The sequence below is a fragment of the Elephas maximus genome, chromosome 1 (genome assembly GCF_024166365.1).
Source record: "Elephas maximus indicus isolate mEleMax1 chromosome 1, mEleMax1 primary haplotype, whole genome shotgun sequence".
NCBI classification, from domain to species: Eukaryota; Metazoa; Chordata; class Mammalia; order Proboscidea; family Elephantidae; genus Elephas; species Elephas maximus.
This window is the reverse complement of record NC_064819.1, coordinates 227,769,701-227,790,104: the sequence shown is the minus strand read 5'-3', so window position 1 is coordinate 227,790,104 and position 20,404 is coordinate 227,769,701.

The window sequence follows — 20,404 nt, the reverse complement described above, 5'->3', positions numbered from 1 at the left end:
TGACTACATCATTTCATCACTGTCAAATTACTTCTTTACATAACTGCCAAACCCCTGAGAATCATGACCAGCCAAGTTGAAACATAACCATAACCATCTCAGCCAGCATTACTCTCACCTCATACCTTGGCTTTCGTTGCATTGTTAATGAGCAAAATAGACGGATGGTAGATTTTTTTACTATTGTCGTAAATGCAAAAAGCTGGATAATGAGATAGTCAATAAGTGAGGTGGTGTATTTAATTTTCTAGAACTAAGGTTATTTGGAACTCCATTAACTCCATTAACTGATGGATACCTTCACACACTTCTGTCTACTGATAATGATGCTTATAATAATTATTGAAAGAACCCCAATATACTTTTTGAATTATAAAACTAACAACCAAACCTAAAAAATAAACTCTCGTATAGTCTGAGTACCTTTTAATAATCGGTTTAATTAAAACATTCCAATATAGTAATATCCTTCCTCAACTACTGAATTAGATAGAATAGAGTTTATAGGATTACACGGCAGAGTTGAGACCACATCATGGATGATAATGCTGTTTGGCTTTGTGTAGGAAGAGCAGCTAAACATGAGAAACAGCTTATCAGAATGATCCTTGTGTCAATCTCCTCTTTTCTGTTCGGGGAACAATCTTGGAAAGCTATTCAGGGATACCTTTAAAGTGAAATATTGGACTTCCGAAGCCAATGCATGCTTGTTGTGTAAGAGTGACTTTGAGAGATTGCTCATGGAGTCTAATATTCTCACACAGTGACACACATGCTGGGATTTTTCCTACCAGGATTCTGAAAAGAAGGCAGCCCACTGTAGTCAGAAATTTCATTGTTTTTTTTAAAAAAGCAATTAGAGTTGCTATGTCTATTTTACATATTTAATTATAAGCAAATAGTTTTATTAGCTTCTAAGGGCTACAATTACTGAAGATTTGATCCAATTTTTTTTTACCTGTTGTTAGACATCACAGAGTAAGCACACCTTGAAGCCCAAGGAAGAACAAAGGGTGTTAGAAGGAAAACAGATTCAGGGGAAATATCACATGGCAGAGCTGCTAGTGAGTTAGAGCATCCACCTATCAATGATATGGACACCATATGGGATACCTACTCAAAAACTGGAAGCAGGGTTTGGACCATTTGTGATATCAGCTTGGTTATTTTTGTTGTTGTTACATAGTGCATGTATTTATAATGGGTAAGACAATAATTAACATGATTTTGTATTAGATTTTAATAGAACAGTGAAGGTAAGATTTTTCTATGCAGGTTTTCTCCTTCTGACAAGTCACCTTTAGACTGTAATGGAACCAAAGGAGAAGTTGTGTCACCACCTTTCCTTGTTTAAGAGACTCACGAAGACTTTCAGTATGAAATAAGTTTATACATGCTCTGAATTTCTGGCAGATTCATTAAAGACCATAGAAGACCCACTGAATGGATATCTCTGTCCCCCATAACCTTGATTGGGAAGTTTTGAGAGTAGAGATAATAACTGAAAAATTGTAGATCAGAGTGAAATTGGAAGCTGTCTTTCAGAAACATTTTTAGCAGACTTGTATGACTATATTCTTAGCATCTCTCTGCATATATGACGTGAAGGAGTTCAGCCACAGCAACAGAAAGAAGACTTCCAGCTTCTGGGTTTGGTGTACTCAGAAATATTCTGGCAGAGAAATGGCACTACTGTTAGAAATTTAACAACTGCGTAATTATGTCTCATGAGCTGCTTCTATGGGAGGAAACGTTTGACAGCAAAAGTGATTTGACTGTGTGACTAGAGCTAAACTACTATTTGGGTTGGGATATAAAAAAAAAAAAAGAAGACATACAGGGACAACTCTGTATATAAATGTTAGTAGTAGAAAGAGAAAATTGCAAGTTGGATGATAATTTCATGGACTTTTTACTCTTCTTATCATTTCTACAGATTTGATTAGTAATAATACCTTATATAACTAAAGAAATTTATAGTTCCTCATACAGTACCTAATTTGATGCTCATAATTCTGTAAGAGTAGGTATCATTATTGCAATTTTACAGATGAGATGACAATAATTTAAAGTCTTACAATAATAAAATTGTAGAGCAAGAAGAGAGCTTAGATAATCACCCAGTTCTCAAGATTTTTCTTTCTTTTCTTAGTTTGTTTTTATTTTTGGCCAAGACACATTTTTTTTTTCAATCACAATATTCATGTAGAAATTCATTTTTTAAATAAATCAAAGTGCTATTTTATTTTTAAATTCAAGTTTATAACATTTTCTCATTATAAAAACAATGTGAGAACAATGAGACTGTCTTGACAAATTGAAAATTTGAAATCGGTTATTAATGTGAGTAGGCATGTATTTTTCACAAAATTCTTCTTTACTGCCTTTATTTATAAATAAATGGTATTTATTTCCTATTTCCTGTTTACTTCTCTCTGTGCGTGTGTGTGTGTGTGTGTTTTCAGTTGCACGCTAACGGGGATAAATTATCAATCACATCCATGAGTACTTGTAGCTGGTAACAAATTCTTCCTTTTAAGTAGACTGCCTTGTAATTTCAGGATATCCTTAAATTAAAATGATTCCAAACTTAAAATATGAGTAATTGAAAAACTTTATTTAAAAGTTGAATCACTAACACTAACTCCTACCTTAGTCCTCATTATTAATATAAAAATCAGAAAGAAAACATCCGAAACCTAAAATATATTTTATAATTATAGTCATGTTTAATTTGATATAGACACAATACAGTAAGTTAGGAGTTGTTTACTATCATACAAATTACTGTAATGCTGTGTTTAGACCATGCAATACATATCACTTGAGCCTCTCTTGGTAATTAAGTATTTATGCTGGGACTGTCACTAAAAGGTGGTCAATTGAACAAATGCTTTCATGTCTCCTCTTCCATGGAACTCCACTAAATCGATTTCAACTCATAGCGGCCCTATAGGACAGAGTAGAACTGCCTCATAGGGTTTCCAAGAAGTGACTGGTAGATTCGAACTGCCAACCTTTGGGTTAGCAGCCAAGCTCTTAACCACTGCATCACCAGGGTGCCAAACAATAGGTAGAAAAAACAAAAACAAACAAACAAACAATAAACCTCAAGGACAAAGAGAATGTGGGAGGAGGCAAGAGCAATTAAAATAATCACCAAAGTTTCAGAAGATAGAAGGCAGATTGAGAATGAGTAAAAGTTGACTACACAGAACAACAAAGCACATGAGCCCTACCTCCCTGCAGAGAAAAATAATAAAGTAATTTACTCTACAAAGTCGCAGAAAGGCTCAAGTGTGGGAAGAGCCAGGTCTACGGGTTACTGGTGGGAGACTCAAGGCTGAAAGTGGAGGGACTGATTGTCTGTGTAAGATATGGTCAGACACCTAGACACCCTCTGCACAGTCAGTGACAAACATGCCCTAATCCCTGCAGCAGACCATAATTTAAAAAATTAATCTGTTGAAATCCTAGGTTTGGGAACATTCAGCCCTGTGGGAGTTGGGGTTTTCATACTAGATATCAAGAATTTCCCCAGAGAAGACCCACAGAAATGTACACGCTGCATGAAAAAGCCATTTTATGTGCTTATCACTCTAGAGCACAGCTCCCTGGTAATAAACTCTGCCCGTGCAAACAGGCTATGGCAGCTGTCGTTTTAGTACTATATTATCTAATATAAATAGCAGCTGAGATCATCGTAGATTACAAGAAAGTTTCTAACATGAAAGACAGAGACCAAAATAAACAAACACTATAAAGAAATTTAAGAAATGGAGATAATCCAGGCAGCAGGAGAAAACTTCAAATATGTTATCGCCAATATTGAATTAGGAAAACAAGAGAATACTAATCCATTAAAAGAGAAAAAATAAAGATCGTTAACAGGAATATTCAGCAAATTTTATTAATAGTCATTTGAGAGATATGTTGGAGCACATGAGAAAAAACATTACAATAGGTACATGGAAAGCTGAGCAAATAAAAACCAAAGCGATTGCTAAATACAGGCTAAAAAGAAGAAACAAGTGGAAAGGTAAATGGAAGATGAAAAGGCAGGCAAGAGAGATGGAGAGAGGATGAAAAGGACCAGGACAAAGGGAAGAAGCAGTGAGTTATACAAGAATGGAAAGTAGTACTCTACGTGGCTCAACAGCAAACAATGTGTCAAGGTCAAAATAAATGAAATCGTTACCAATATTTCAATCAAAAATGGTAATGTAGCTATTTTTAGAGGAAAAAGGTAAAGAATTGGCGAGATGGAATTTTTTTTTTTTTCCCTCTTCTCTTAAAAAGAAGAAATCAGTAATGCCTAAAATGAATAAATCATGAAATACCAAGCAATATTAGAAACATGAGGAAACTATCAGAAGAAACGAGTTAAAAGGTTGAGGTTTGTCTATTCTAGCGAGTAGAATTTGAGATTGAGGAAGGGCGGAGCAGGGGTTACTCTACATTTGTTATAAGCCTTCAGTACTTTTTCTCTGTCTTTGTGTGTAAACTCCATGCATGCATTGCTTTGATACAAACGAAAAAGTAAACAAACTCCAGATGTAATCACCAGTTGAAGACAGGTAGAGGGATGCTAAAAATATTCTATTTTCTGGGACATTTACGTGATTTATGGAGATTGTGAAACAAAGTATTTGAAAAGAAATGTTTTGGGAAGTATAGAAAATAGTTATTTAAACCAGTTAACTGAATCTGGTAAAATGTGAATCTTTCTGGTTCTTCTGGCAACAGCTCGTACCTTCCTTTATCTTACTTGACAGTCTCATTATGGTCATTCAGCTGCTTAACTAGTGGGATGGAGGATTCTGAAATGTTCCATGCCCCACTATCACTGCATTTCCACATTTATTACATACTGTAGAAGCTTTACATTAGTAACATTTCTGAAGGTCAATGTCCTGGCTCTAGAGTGTCATCTGCAGGGAAGTTGTTTGTACTTGACAGGAAGCAACAATCCTCCAAGTATTGGCTCTGTGGACTCAAAACTAAAATATGTCAGATAGACTCGTTAAATTGTAACTATATGTAAACGAGTATTTCTATTAATAGACATTATGTTACATCACCGATCAGTTTGTCCAATTGGCTGGTAGGAAACCAGAACTCTGACAGAATGAGGCTAAAGATTTCTAAACATTTATGTGGGGGATAGTCTTGGTCAATTCAGTAGGAGGCTGCATGACTTAGAGGAACAATGGAAGTACTGCGGATTGAAGAGGAATGAGGCTACTAAAAAGCAAGGAAGAGGAACTCAAAATATGAAATAGTAGGAGGCAGAATCCAAAGCAATCTTCACAGTTTTTGTTTTTACAAAGACTTGCTCTCGACATCTCCTTCAAAACAATTTTTTTTCTATATATCCAGATTTTAACATTAAATAAGGAAATTAAGTATAATATTACAAATCCAAAAAAAAAAAAAGGGCCTAGCCCAGCCTGTTTATCAACAGTCAGAGGCATACATTATGAGGACCAGGCTCAAGAACCGTCCTCTGAATTATTATTCATCACTGTGGGTTGCCTCCTTCCTGGTGGGTGCAGTGGTTAAGAGCTACAGCTGCTAACCAAAAGGTCAGCAGTTTGTATCAACCAGCCACTCCTGAGACATCCTATAGGCAGTTCTACTCTGTCCTATAGGGTCGTTATGAGATGGAATTGACTCAATGCCAACAGTTTTGGTTTTATGGTATGGGTTGCCTCAAATGCATGCGAAAGCTGGACAATGAATAAGGAAGACGGGAAAAGAATTGATGCCTTTGAATCATAGTGTTGGTAAAGAATATTGAATATAACATGAACTGCCAGAAGACAGAACAAATCTGTCTTGGAGAAGTATAGCCAGAATGTTGCTTGGAAGTAAGGATGGAGAAACTTCATTTCACATACTTTGGACATGTTGTCAGCAGCGAACAGTTGCTGGAGAATGACATAATGCTTGGTAAAGTAGAAGGTGAGTGAAATAGAGGAAGACCCTCAAGGAGATGAATTGATACAGTGGCTGCAACAACGGGCTCAAGCATAACAACAATTGTGAGGAGGACACAGGACCGGGCCGTGTTTCATTCAGATGTACACAGGGTCACTATGAGTCAAAACCAACTCAACGGCACCCAGCGCCAGAATGGGTTGAGCACACTGCTCCATTCCCTATAGCAAACTGAATATTTTTCCTGAAAGCAAAAGAAGTTGACTAATAATGAATTCTAATTTCCCAAGAAATGCATTTAAACATGTTTTTTTGAGAGGATAATTTGTTAATAAATAATAGAAAGAATTTAAAGTGTGATCATTAGTTATAAAATATTAAAATCCGCCCCTGCTTATATAAGAAGCAGCACAAAGAGAGACAATGCACACATTGCTCAAATATTTCCCATTTTTGCACTAGGGCAAAATTGATATGCATTTTCAGATCCCAAATTGATCATAATAAAAAGTATTGGGCCAGGAGTTGGAAGTTCTGCTAATACAAAAGTCCCCAGGCAGCAGAAATTCCACTGCAGCTTGCTTGGCCAAACTCTCCATTTGCATCAGAATTCCAGCCACATTGCCTGGCAGGCCTCACCATTTTTGCATTAAAATTGCAGTCCTTTTGCTTGGCCTGCCCCATGAAAATCCTGGCACCTTCGTGGTATGTTTGAGAATGTTGCTGATGTAACTCGTATGAACTTTCTACTTGTAAACCCCTTAAAAATAACTTTTTTCCCTTATTCTCTCAAACCAGTCTTGGTGGCAATAGCCTTGATTGCTTCCTTTCCTTGTGCAACCTAAGCCCTCAAAGTGATATCTTTGCTTTTTAACATTTTAAAGAGGCCTTTTGCAGCAGATTTGCCAATGCAATCTGTAGTTTGACTTCTTGACTGCTGCTTCCCGGGGCATTGATTGTGGATCCAAGCAAAATGAAATCCTTGACAACTTCAGTCTTTTCTCCATTTATCCTGATGTTGCTTACTGGTCCAGTTGAGAGGATTTTTGTTTTCTTTATGTTGAGGTGCAATCCATACTGAAGGCTGTGGTCTTTGATCTTCATTAGTAAGTGCTTCAAGTCCTCTTCGCTTTCAGTAAGCAATGTTGTGTCATCTGCATATTGCAGGTTGTTAATGAGTTTTCCACCAATTCTGATGCCCTGTTCTTCTTCATATAGTCCACCTTCTTGGATTATTTGTTCAGCATACAGATTGAATAAGTATGCTGAAAGGATACAACCCTGGTGCACACCTTTCTTGACTTTAAACCAGGCAGTATTCCCTTGTTCTGTTCAAAAGACTGCCTCTTGGTCTATGTACAGGTTCCACATGGGCACAATTAAGTGCTCTGGAATTCTCATTCTCTACAAGGTTATCCACAATTTTCTATGATCCACAGTCAAATGCCTTAGCATTGTCAATAAAACACAGGTAAACATCTTTCTGGCATTCTTTGCTTTTAGCCAGGATCCTTCTGAGATCAGGTATCTGTTGTTCCATGTCCACTTCTGAATTTGGTTTGAACTTCCAGCAGTTCTCTGTTGATGTACTGCTGCAACCACTTTTGACTGATCTTTAGCAAAATCAGTCTTGCCTGTGATATTAATGATATTGTTAGATAATTTCCACGTTCGGTTGGATCTCCATTCTTTGAAATGGACACAAATATGTTTGGACAAAAAAAGGTTTTCACTGGCTAATTCTTTTCAGAAGTAGACTGTCGCGTCCTTCTTCCTAGTCTGTCTTAGTCTGGAAGCTCAGCTGAAACCTGTCCACCATGGGTGACCCTGCTGGTATCTGAATACCAGTGGCATAACTTCCAGCGTCACAGCAACATGAGAGTCCCCACATTACAACAAACTGACAGATATGGGGGAGTTATATTTGGTACAACTGACAATTTTGACCTTTGAAAGCTTCTCATTTTGGAAAATTAATGAACCATTTCCAATAGCTCCTGATTCTGGAGTGGCAGAGCTATAAGGCATAAGCCCCAACATTTCTACCAGAAGTAAACGCTTTGCTCCTGGAGAAAGCCATTACAGAAGATTTGCGTTTTCATATGTACTCATTGTATAGGCCAGAAGGTTAATCTTTTATCTATTAATCCTTAATTGTACCTTTGTGAAGGTTGTATAATTTAGAATACACATGGGTCTGCCTCGTGTCCCTACCCAACTTGAACTTTTGGAGAACAGGGATAGTAGAATGTGATGGCTTAATTTTATGTGTCAAACTTGCTAGGCTGTGGTGCCCAGTTGTTTGGCCAGACATTAATCTAGATATTGCTATGAAGGTATTTACAAGCGAGTAACACAATCAGTTGACTTTAAATAAAGTAGGTTACTCTTCATAATATGGGTGGGCTTCATTCAACCAGTTGAAAATCTCAGGAGCAGAAACTGAGGTTCCCAAAGGAGAAGGAATTCTACCTCAAGATTATCACCTATATATCTGTTGGAGTTTCCAGCCTAACACCTGGCCTACAGGTTTTGGACTTCCCAGCCCCCGTAATCACATGAACCAATATCTTAAAATCAATTGATGTCTTTCTATCAATCTATGTACCTATCTCATATTGGTTGTGTTTCTCTGGAGAACCCTGACTAATGCAGAGGGGATGTATATCTTCCAATTATCTACATATTTGTTCATCAATAAACTAAACCAAAGATTTATTGGTAAAATTCGAAGGCTGGAAAAAGTACATGAAAAAAGATTTACTATCATTGGATGTTATTGAGATTTGGCAAATTTAAAAAGGAAGCATACATTGTTCAACAACCCTGAGTTTTTTGTCAAGCAGTTATTCTCACGTACCATTGGACAGGCATTTTAAAAAGTAGACATGGCTCTCTTTTCCGACCACAGCAGTTTTTTCACTGTATTCCAAGGTTGTCTGGGACCAGGAGCTCTGTTGGTTGACAATGCACGTGAAAGCTGATAGCCACATGCAACAACATTTGGACCCTTTGTCTTTTGGTGGCAGTAAATTTCACCTTTAATGCTAAATAATGGGCCCATACTTTGAACCTTTAGAAGATATGAAAAAACCCATGTGTATCTCTCACTATGAACATGCTTCGTCAAACGTAAGACATCATCTGATATCCAAAAAAAAAAAGCAAAACCAGCTGTCATCAACTCTGTTCTGACCGATGACAGCCCCATGTGTGTCTGAGTGGAACGGTGCCATATAGGGTTTTCAGTGACTGATTTTTTGGAAGTAGGTCACCAGGACTTCCTTCCAAGGCACTCCTGCATGGATTTGAACCACCAACCTCTGGGTTAGCAGTAGAGCACATGAAATATTCTCACTAGCTAATGACTCCTCATCTGATATAAAAAAATCCAAACCCATTGCCATCGAGTCAATTCTGACTCATAGAGACCCTATAGGACAGAGTAGAACTGCCCCCTACGGTTTCTAAGAAGTGGCTGGTGAATTCGAACAGCTGACCTTTTGGTTAACAGCTGAGCTTTTAACCACCAGGGCTCTTATCTGACATCAGAAATGTTAAAATATGGAAGAAAAGAAAACCCCTCAGAATTGCTGAAATATATATTTTAAACACAGCTCTGCCACACAACTGTACTCAGCATGGATCTTTCGTGTTTTTCAAAAATAAAAATGAACACCAACATGTGGCCATTTGCGTTGCCAGTTTCTTGGGATTAAGGATTCCTATGAATGACTTTAGCGATAGCTTGAGCAGATACCATTTTAAGATTTCTCTGCTGTAACAAATCTCATTTCAGCTTTAAAATGCTTAGTGACTACACAGTACTATTTGCATGGTATCCCTTTCGGCTTTTGGGTCACTGATATTTTGTCAATCAGTCTTACAGTGTTATTTATTTATCTATCCCTTAATAACCATGTAGCAGAATAATTTCTCTAGCCTAGCATGGTAATTTGTGCTATAATTTCATCCCTGCTGCTGCTGTAAACTTGAATTCAGCTACAGCTATGATTGCTAAAATTAAGATTTCTAGGTCATTTTTCAGCCTCTGTGGTTTGTCTTTCAACATTTCATCCCACTCCGTCTTCTTTCGTTGAAGTATGGTTCGTTAAACAGATGAGCAATGACAAGGGTGTAGCCGTTTGTCTCTTTCAAAATGTGGTGAAGACTTGGCAGATCAGGTAACTTTCAAGTAGTAACATGAACCTGAATTTTGTACTGCAGTATTGTATGCCCTGACATTACATTTAGGGAAATGCGAAGGGGAATATTTTTGGAATCACAGACAGGTTACTTCCTAGAAAATTGGGCATTAGGGAAACAAAATGGATGAAGAGAAGGGAATCAATATTACTAACTGGGAGAACTAAGTGCATACCAGAAACAAGTAGAAATGGCCTGTTGCAAGATTTCTCCAACATGTCATATTTTAGTAGTATAGACTTTTGAAAAAGGATATATATATATATATGCATATGTATGTATACATATATATATATATATATTTTTTTTTTTTTGTATAGGAAGTAGTCTTTGGATTGGGCCAAATCAAGTAGAGGATGGATAGCAATTAAGCAAGTGTTCTGAGCTTCTCAAATCTCATTCTAATTAACATTTGGGGGCCTGTGAGTCTGTAAAAGAATTCACCACTACAATGAGAGGTGCAGTCCTTGAAAAGGCAAAGCCTTGTTCTTTCTTGTTTTGGACTCGTTTGTTCTCTTTCATTCTTCAGGGAAGAAACTCTAAATTTCCTTTCTCTCAAATTTGTCTGTGTTTTCAGGGATAGACTTTGATAGTTTCTTTATTTTATTGTGAGTTGTCCTTGTCTAGACCCAGTTGCTAGGGCCTGGTTGTTCCACCATTGTGGGCCTTTAATAGATTGGAACAGATTATGAGTTAGTGTCATTTCCCAAATGACCTGCAAAGTAATGGAAAATAAAGGGTATTCCCTTCTTAAAAATCGCAATTGTAATTTGTCTGAACTCCTTTACTTTTAGGCACGCTTAGAACGGAGTGATTCAAGGAGCTTTTGATGCCAGACACATAGACTAGAACAGCAAAACCCGGCAGTGTTGCCTTTTTATGAGGTGCAGATGTTATGTCTCTTAATAACTACCTCATGGCTTAGAAACAACCCAGGCAGGAAAGAAGCTACCCAGCAGAGTGAGAAGGTCTGAATCTGAAACCTAGCTGTAACATTTTTTGGATGTGTCTTTGGACAATAAACTCAGATTTTCTCAATCTCTGTTTTCTCACTTGAAGTATGGGAGAAATAATATCCATCCCTTAAATACATCATTAGGAGTAGTTTTTTAGTGCATAAAATCTCCGTGCTCCTGAACTCACGTAGTCAGCATACCAGTAAATGTTGGTTTCCTTCTCTCCAGGTACAATGAACTGTTAATAAATTATAAAAAGCTTTCTGTGAATATAAGACATTTTTATTAATATTGCATTGCTTCAGGATTCAGATTTACAGAACAGTTTGAGAAAGGAAAAAGAAATTTAGTCATTGTCTTACAATACCTGACATTATGAAAGCACACAATAAAAATCTTTGTCCATTTTCCAGACTTTTTTTCACTGATTAGCATAGACACGGCATGTCAAAAAAAAAGATTCTCCTACATCAAAGCAATTTTCTCTTTGGTCATTCTGTTATGACATCAAAATATCTTTTTGAAGGTGCATAAACATGGTGGGAAAGAAATATCAAATCCAAAACTCTTCTCTCTCTGTCTTAGACAAAAAACAAAATTTTATGTATTTGAAATACAAAGAAATAATTGAAAAAGTATTGTCGTCTATCCAATGTTGTCTTTTGCCCTGTGTGCTTCTCAAAAGTGGACATGGCGTCATTGTGTTTGCAAATACTGGTTATGTTTTGATTTTCCATACTTATAAGAATTAGACAGAACAAGGTCTGCAATGATTACCTTGTAAAAGGCAATGAAGGGTATCTGTTCTTTCTAAACAACATTCTTGGCTCTAACATCACAGTTATTTCAAATCCAGGATCCATAGCCCTTATTAACTCTTCACTGAATCATTGTAAGTGAATTTTTATATATCTATTTATACATCAAGGTATTATTTAGATAGATTATAAGGCTACATCTCTTTTAATTTTATGCAATTTTTATTTTACCATTGGCAGACCCACATTTTCAAAATACCTTTTTTTATTTATTTCATTGACTTGCTCAATGATTGTTTTAATGGATTATGGTATTTTGGAACTTGAAACTTTCTCATGAAGCAAAAGGAAGAAATGATGAAGTAAAAGCTGAACAAAAGATTTCAAATGGCAGATCTAGAAGACAAAGTAAATTATTATATTGAAATGGGCAAAGACCTGGAGTTACAAAACTAAAAGGGAAGAACACAATTGGCATTTCTCAAGCTGAAAGAAATAAGGAAAAAATTTAAGCCTTGAGTTGCAATATTGAAGGAGGATTCTATAGACAAAATATTAAACTACACAGGAAGCATCAAAAGAAGGTGGAAGAAATACACAGAGTCACTGTACCAAAAAGAGTTGGTTGATGTTCAACCATTTCGAGGGGTAGCATATGATCAAGAACCAAAGTTATTGACGGAAGAAGCCCAAGCTGCACTGAAGGCATTGACAGGGAACTGCCAGAAATTCAAGTTGGATTCAGAAGAGAATGTGGAACAAGGGATATCATTGCTTATGTCAGATGGATCATGGCTGAAAGCAGAGAATACCAGAAAGATGTTTACCTGTGTTTTACTGACTATGCAAAGGCTATCGACTGTGTGGATCATAACAAATTAGATAACATTGTGAGGAACGGGAATTCCAGAACACTTAATCGTGCTCATGTGTAACTTGTACATAGACCAAAAGCAGTCATTCGAACAGAACAAGGAATACTATGAGGTTTAAAATCAGGAAAGATGTGTGTCAGGGCTGTATCCTTTCACCATACTTAATCAGTCTTTATGTTGAGCAAATAATCAGAGAAGCTGGACTACATGAAGAAGAATTGGGCATCGGGATTAGAGGAAGACTCATTAATAACTGGCAGTATGCAAATGACACAGCCTTACTTGCTGAAAGCGAAGAGGACTTGAAGCACTTACTGATGAAGATCAAAGACCACAGCCTTTAGTATGGATTACACCTCAACATAATGAAAACAAAATCCTCACAATTGGACCAATAAGCAACATCATGATAAATGGAAGGGATATTGAAGTTGTCAGGAATTTTGTTTTACTTAGATCTACAGTCTATGCCCATGGAATCAGCAGTTGAGAAATCAAATGATGTATTGGACAAATCTGCTTCAAAAGACCTCTTTAAAGTGTTAAAAAGCAAAGATACCACTTTAAGGGCTAAGGTGCACCTGACCCGAGCCATGACATTTTCAATCACCTCATATGCATGCAAAAGCTGGACAATGCATAAGGAAGACTGGAGAAGAGTTGACACTGTGAATTATGGTGTTGGTGATAAATATTGAATATACCATGGACTGCCAAAAGAATGAACAAATCTGTCTCGGAATAAGTACAGCCAGAAAGCTCCTTCAAAGCGACAGTGGCAAGACTTTGTCTCATGTACTTTGGACACCTTATCCGGAGGGACCAGTCCCTGGAGAAGCACATCATGCTTGGTAAAGTAGTAGGTCAGCGAAAGATTTGAAGACCCACAACGATAGGGATGCACACAGTGGCTGCAATGATGGGCTCAAGCATAGCAACAACTGAGAGGATGGCGGAGCACAGGGCAGTGTTCTGTTCTGTTCTATGTAGGGTTGCTATGAGTCAGAACCAACTCAATGGCACCTAACAACAACATATTATTTTGAAAGGAACCAACAGATGTACTCTTCCTTCTACATAGTCCCCTTGTAACTTTGGCTACCAGCTTCTAGATGTTGAATTGGGCTTTACTCTCACCATATGTATTAAACTTTAAAAAAAGTAACTTAAACTTAGAAAGTTAAACCAGATATTTTTCATTAAATGTGACTTAGTAATTTGTAACCATGATAAAAGGGAGGCTTTTATCTACATAAAATATATAAATACTTATTTTACCACCAAGTATTTTTAAGTAGAAAAAACAACAACAACAAAAAAATCAGGTTTGACGTGAACTTTAATGAGGTCCTTATTTTGTTTTTTTTGATTTAATGACAATCACTGTGTATATTTTCACACCCCTTGCCACTGTAAAATTTCTATACACCCCAACCATGACAAAGTAAGTTAGAGTCATACAGAACCAGGCAATATAAGAAATCAGAACATACTGTTATTATTTGAATATTAGAATATTTATGAGGTATGTTGGTCCAATTCACAACTGATCATGGGGAGGAGCAGTACCGGGTGGTATTTTGTTCCATTGCGCATGGGATCACCATGAGTAGAGGGCTGACTCGATGGATGCTAACAACATGAGGTATGTCAGCTATTGATCTAAAGAGTCTAGGTTATCCATTGAAACTCCATTCAAAGACACCTAGGGAAATAGCAGAAATGTTCAAAGTAGATTTTCTCCTATGAAAAAGTTTTGGTAAGTGTCTTAGTTACCTAGTGCTGCTATAACAGAAATACTACAAGTGGAAGGCTTTAACAAAAATTTGTTCTCTCACAGTTTAGGAGGCTGGAAGTCCCAATTCAGGGTGCCAGCTCCAGGGAAAGGCTTTCTCCCTCTGTTGGCACTGGGGGAAGGTCCTTGTCATCAATCTTCCCCTGGTTAAGGAGCCTCTCAGCACAGGAATCCCGGTTCCAAAGGACGCACTATTCTCCTGGCTCTTGTTTCTTGGAGGTTTGAGGTCCCCATGTCTCTCTGCTGGCTTCTCTCTTTTATATTTCAAAAGAGATTGGCTTAAGACGAGAGATTGGCTTAAGACGCAACCTAATCTTGTAGATTGAGTCCTAGCTCATTAACACAACTGCCTCTAATCTTGCCTCATTAACATCACAGAGACAGGATTTATAACACATAGGAAAATCGTATCAGATCACAAAATGGTGGACAATCACACAATACTGGAAATCATGGCCTACCCAAGTTGACACATATTTCTCAGGGACACAATTCAATCTATGACAATAAGCCTTAGAAATTTTGTAGAATATAATACATAAACTGGAAAACCCATGAAAAAATATGTAAAGCCTTTGGATATAATAATCATACTTCTCAACTAACTGATGTATTTTAGTATATGGTATCACACCGTTTCTGTGACATAAAACATGAGATTTAATAAACATTTTTCACTGTATTTGAGATATGTGTCACTTTTTAAAAAAATTTTTGATGAATAAACATCTGAGCTGTGAAGCATGATATTAAAACAAGCCTCCATGAAGATACCACATAGCCCAAGAACTAGAACATAACCAATGCTTCTGTGGTTTCTTTCCTCATCCATTCCCCTGCCTCTTTCTCAGAGGTAATCACAGACCTGAATTTTGGTTCATTATCATTCTTCTACTATTCATTAAAATTTCACTGCATATATTTATAAACCTTATCATTATATTGTTTCATTTATTTATTTTTTTGAATTTAATATTAATACTGTATATATTCTCAGCATTTTTTCTACTCCACATGACATTTCTAAAATTCACTGAGGTCAATTGACGTGGCTATTGTTCAACTCACTAGCCACTCTGAGGGAGAAAGATGGGACAGACTGCTTCTGTAAAGATTACAGCCTTGGAAACCCTATGGGGCAGTTCTACTCTATTCTATAGGTTTCTATGAGTCAGAATTGACATGACAGCAATGTCTACGGTATTGCATTAAATGACTACCGTATTTTTACACAAATAACGTGTCCTTTCTACGTTTATTTGTCAACTGCTCCCCTCCCCATGACAGATATTTTTGTAAGCATCACTATGTCAATTTTTTTTTTACACGTTTCTGTAATAAAAAATTAGCATAGAATGTTTACAAAAATACCTCATGGGGAGGGAGAGAGTGGTTGGCAAACGAAGAAGGTTATTTTCATAAAAATACAGTATGTCCCAATTTATTTATCCATTCTTCCAATAATGGACATTTAGTTCTTACCGGTTTTTTCCTATCACAAACCATGCTGCTATAAACAATGTTAAAACTATCTCCTGGTGCAGGCATGCAAGAATTGTTCTAGGGTACATATCTAGATGGGGATCTGCTGGGACACAGAGTGTTTTAGTTTGAATTCCACCAAGTGAAGGTTCTGAGACAAGGATTTGGGTCCTTGAGTTTATCTGAGAGGTTTTTTTTAAGAAGCACATTGATGGAGTGGGGAATTGAGTCAGGGAAAGAAGGCATGCCAATAAATGGTAAATTCATGACTGGTTACTGCTGTGGGCAACTGGAAGTCAATTTCATGGGAGGCCTTTGAGAAACTGTTAAACCTACCTTGAAATTGTCTCTCTAAGGGACAAGAAAGTGGGCTATTTATTCATCACTTCCTGTCCCTCCTTACTGAGGATTGTCCTGTGGGAGGGGAGAATTAACACCCTTCCAGTCTGCCCCGATCACAGCTGAGAAACCTCGTGGCAGATGCTGAAGAAGCCATCAGCATGGATGCCTAAGCTGCAGTTTGCCTCTAGGGTTAGCCAAGAAGATAAGCGTAGAGCACTGACAATGTCCACTACCTAAGCTACATGTGTGTTTAATTTTGCAAGACAATGATAAGCTGCCTTTGATACGTTAGCAGCTGTCCAGGCAGGTCCAACTCATGGTGACCCCATATACAACAGAACAAAATGTTGCCCAGTTCTCCACTATCTTCAGTAGCTGATATTCTCAAGTCCATTGTTGCGGCCACTGTGTATGTTGAGTGCCTTCCAGCCCAGGGCACTCAAATTCCAGTATATATCAGAAAATATTCTATTACAATCTATAGAGTTTTCATGGGCTCATTTTTGGAAGCAGATTACCAGGCCTTTCTTCCTAGTTTGTCTCAGTCTGGAAGCTCCAATGAAGCCTGTCCACCATGGATAACCCCACTGGTATCCGAAATATGGGTGGCATAGCTTCCAGCATCATAGTAACAAGCAAACTACCACGGTATGACAAATTCATAGACAGGTGGTGGAAACTGCCTGCTAGGGTGGTTTAAATTCCCACCAGCAGTGTACTCGAGGTCCCCAACATCCACTGAGTTGTCAGAGTTTTCAATTTTTGCCAATCTAGTGACTCCTAAATGGTATTATTAAAAAAGTTATGTTGCATTTCCTTAATTGCTAATGAAATAGAGCATTTATGTAAGCTTGCTAGGCATTTGTGTTTTCTCTCTTCCTCCATAAATGCCTCTCCATGTCCCTCATCTATCATAAACCTTTGTCATATATATAGATATATTCATATATAAACCTTTTGCCTTTACATAAACCATCTGCCACGAGCTTATATATATATACATACATATATATATAAACCTTTGTTATATATATAAACCCTTTGTCTTTACATAAACTATCTGCCTTGAGCTTATATATATACACATATATATAAACCTTTGTCTCATATATATATATAAATGACAAAAATTATATATATATTTACATGTATACATATATGTGTAAATATATACATAATTTTTAGAAGTTCTTTATATATTTTGGACACTGAACTTGACAGTTATATATGCATAAAAAAGTCATTATTTTAATAAATTTGCATTTATCAATCCTTTCTCTTACTGTTACTGCTTTTTACATTTTGTTTAATAAATCCCTTTCTCCCTCAGGAATAAAAAAAGTTCCTATATCATAAACTTCTAATATTTTTATTCCCAAATATAGATATTTAATCCCTGCATGGTGTGAGGACATACCCATTTTTGCTTCTTTGACTATGAATAATCAATTTTCCCAACACCGTCTATGGAATGATCCATCTTTTTCCACTCACCTGCTGTACCACTTCCGTAATAGATCAAGTTTACTGACTATGTGGTTCTATTCCTCTGCATAAGCACCGCCATAGTTTAGTTACCGTAGCTTTATATATAATTTTGATATCCGTTAAGCCAAATTCCCTTACATTTTTCTTCGGAAAGAATGTCTTCGTTGTTATCAGTACTTTTGCTCTTTTTCACAAATGTCAGAATCTGCTTTTCCAGCATAAAAACCATTGTCAGGATTTTGACTGAGATCTGAATTGAAGACAATTGACATCTTAATGATACTGAGTCCCATTATGTTTGAACACAGATTCTCTCCATTTATTTATGTCATATTTATTGTCTTTAAAGTTTTATAATGTTTGCTGTGTTTTCTTTTACTTTTAGATACCCTATATCCGGATAAGAAGATTCCTTTCAATCATAGTTTGCTGGAGGTCTTTTATCATGAATGGATGTTAAATTTTACCTAATGCGCTTTCTGCATCCAACGTCACAATTATATGTTTTTTTCTCTTTTATTTGTTACTATGGTGGATTATGGAGCTCTGGTGGCACAGTGGTTAAGAGCTCAGGCTGCTAACCAAAAGGTCAGCAGTTTGAATCCACCATCCGCTCCTTGGAAACCTTATGGGGCAATTCTACTCTGTCCTATAGGGTCACTATGGGTCGGAATCAACTGATGGCAATGGGTAACAGATGTGGTGACTTATAGTCCAATGTAAAATGATCCTTATGCTCTTGTGATAAACATGACTTGTTCATGATATTTTACTTTGCTGGGCACAAAGTTTATAGTGATAAATCAAACAATTAATGTCCTTGCTTTCATGGAGCTTCTATTCTAGCATGTGGAGGGGGAAGGAAAATTATAAACAAAAAGACAGCTGAATGTATCAGGCAATATCACATACTGGTATTCAGGAAAAGATGTACATGTTAACCATTCCCCTAGCCACACGCCAGAAAGATATTGTCCAATTAACTGATATTATAAAACAAACAAATCTTGCACATATATCTGAACATGACATTGTGCTTGAAATCACTGCACATGACATGCCTGATGTCAGGAACCAGGACCAAAGTGGACAAGTACAAAGAACACAGAGACAGTGCTGCAAAAGTACATCAAGTAAGGAAATAAGGGTGGGAAGGGTTGCACGTTATGTACCATAAAACAGTCACCAAACTGAAAAAGAATTGCTTAAGTCACTTTTTGGTTTCATTCTTCATAAAGATGTTCTTTGGTCATCTTTCTTTAGAGTACAGAGTATGGGTATAAACAGTTTTATTAAAGGGAATTTGTTGTGTTAATTTAATGATATCACTACTAAAAACAAAAACAAAAAACCTACAGGTGAGTTGCACAGTCTTCTTTGTAGTACCCAGTAACAGGACATCATATCTGTCAATGTTTATAAACAGATTTATCCTCCTAACACTAGCTGTGAAATAACTGTTCCCTGGGTAGCTCTGGCTGGGATAGATAAAGAAGCATATCTTTCTGTGCTGTGGATGTGGACTCTGGGCTGCATACAGAGTTAAAGGGTAGAAGTTCATAACAGCATATAGCCGAGCTGGAACAGCCTCACTGGAGAAAATGGGATCAGATGGACACATTGCACTTCACATGAAGGAAATTGAGAGTGTTTCCCGGCAGCAATGCAATGAACAGTTATGAAAGAGGAAAATAAAAGGACAGCAAAAATATGGTGAGCTGAAAAATAGACACAAGAGAACTATATGGACCCAAAATGAATTCTCTTCACAGCTGCCTATCTGATAGGAAGGAAGAGAAATGCACAGCACTGGGATGATTCTAAAGGCCTACGGGGAGCTTCTGGAAAGGAAGGTGGAGCCATTGTCTTGTTTTGTCTGGGGGTATGTTGGAATTTCGAAAATTAGGGAGGCTGCTCTGGGAGAGGAGTTCCTGGGTGGTGTAAATGATTAACACACTTGGTTGCTAACCTAGAGGTTGGCAGTTCAAGTCCACCCAGATGTGCCTCAGAAGAAAGGCCTGGTGATTTCCTTCTGAAAAATCAGCCATTGAAAACTCTATGGAGCACAGTTCTACTCTGACACCCATGGGGTCCCCATGAGTCAGCGTCAACTCGACAACGACTTGCTGGCCTGGGAGAAGGGACAGACGTGCAGCGTTGAGTGCCCCATCAACACTCCAGCCATTTCTCAGCTTGAGCTGCAAGTACCTCTTAAAGGGGCGTGTGATTTGGACAACTGCAGAAGCTTTTGATGGTGAGGGTTAGAAGAAACAGACTGCACTGAGGGACTTGGAGTCCAGTGAGGACTGGAGCAAGAAGGGTGCCAAAAGTAGAGACAAAGAGAACTGGAGCTGGGCCAGGGACAGAGAAGGAGCTGATAAGAAATTAGAACGGAGCAGAGAAGCAGGCACGGTGGTGGTCTGCAGAGCAGCTCCTAGGAACCCCGTTGCCTGTGAAAACCCTGACAGCATTTCTTCAACAGTTGTAGCCTATTATATTATAATCATTACTTTTAAGTAAGTTGACTCCGGCTTAAATTCTGTCTTTGCTTTTACTAGTTGT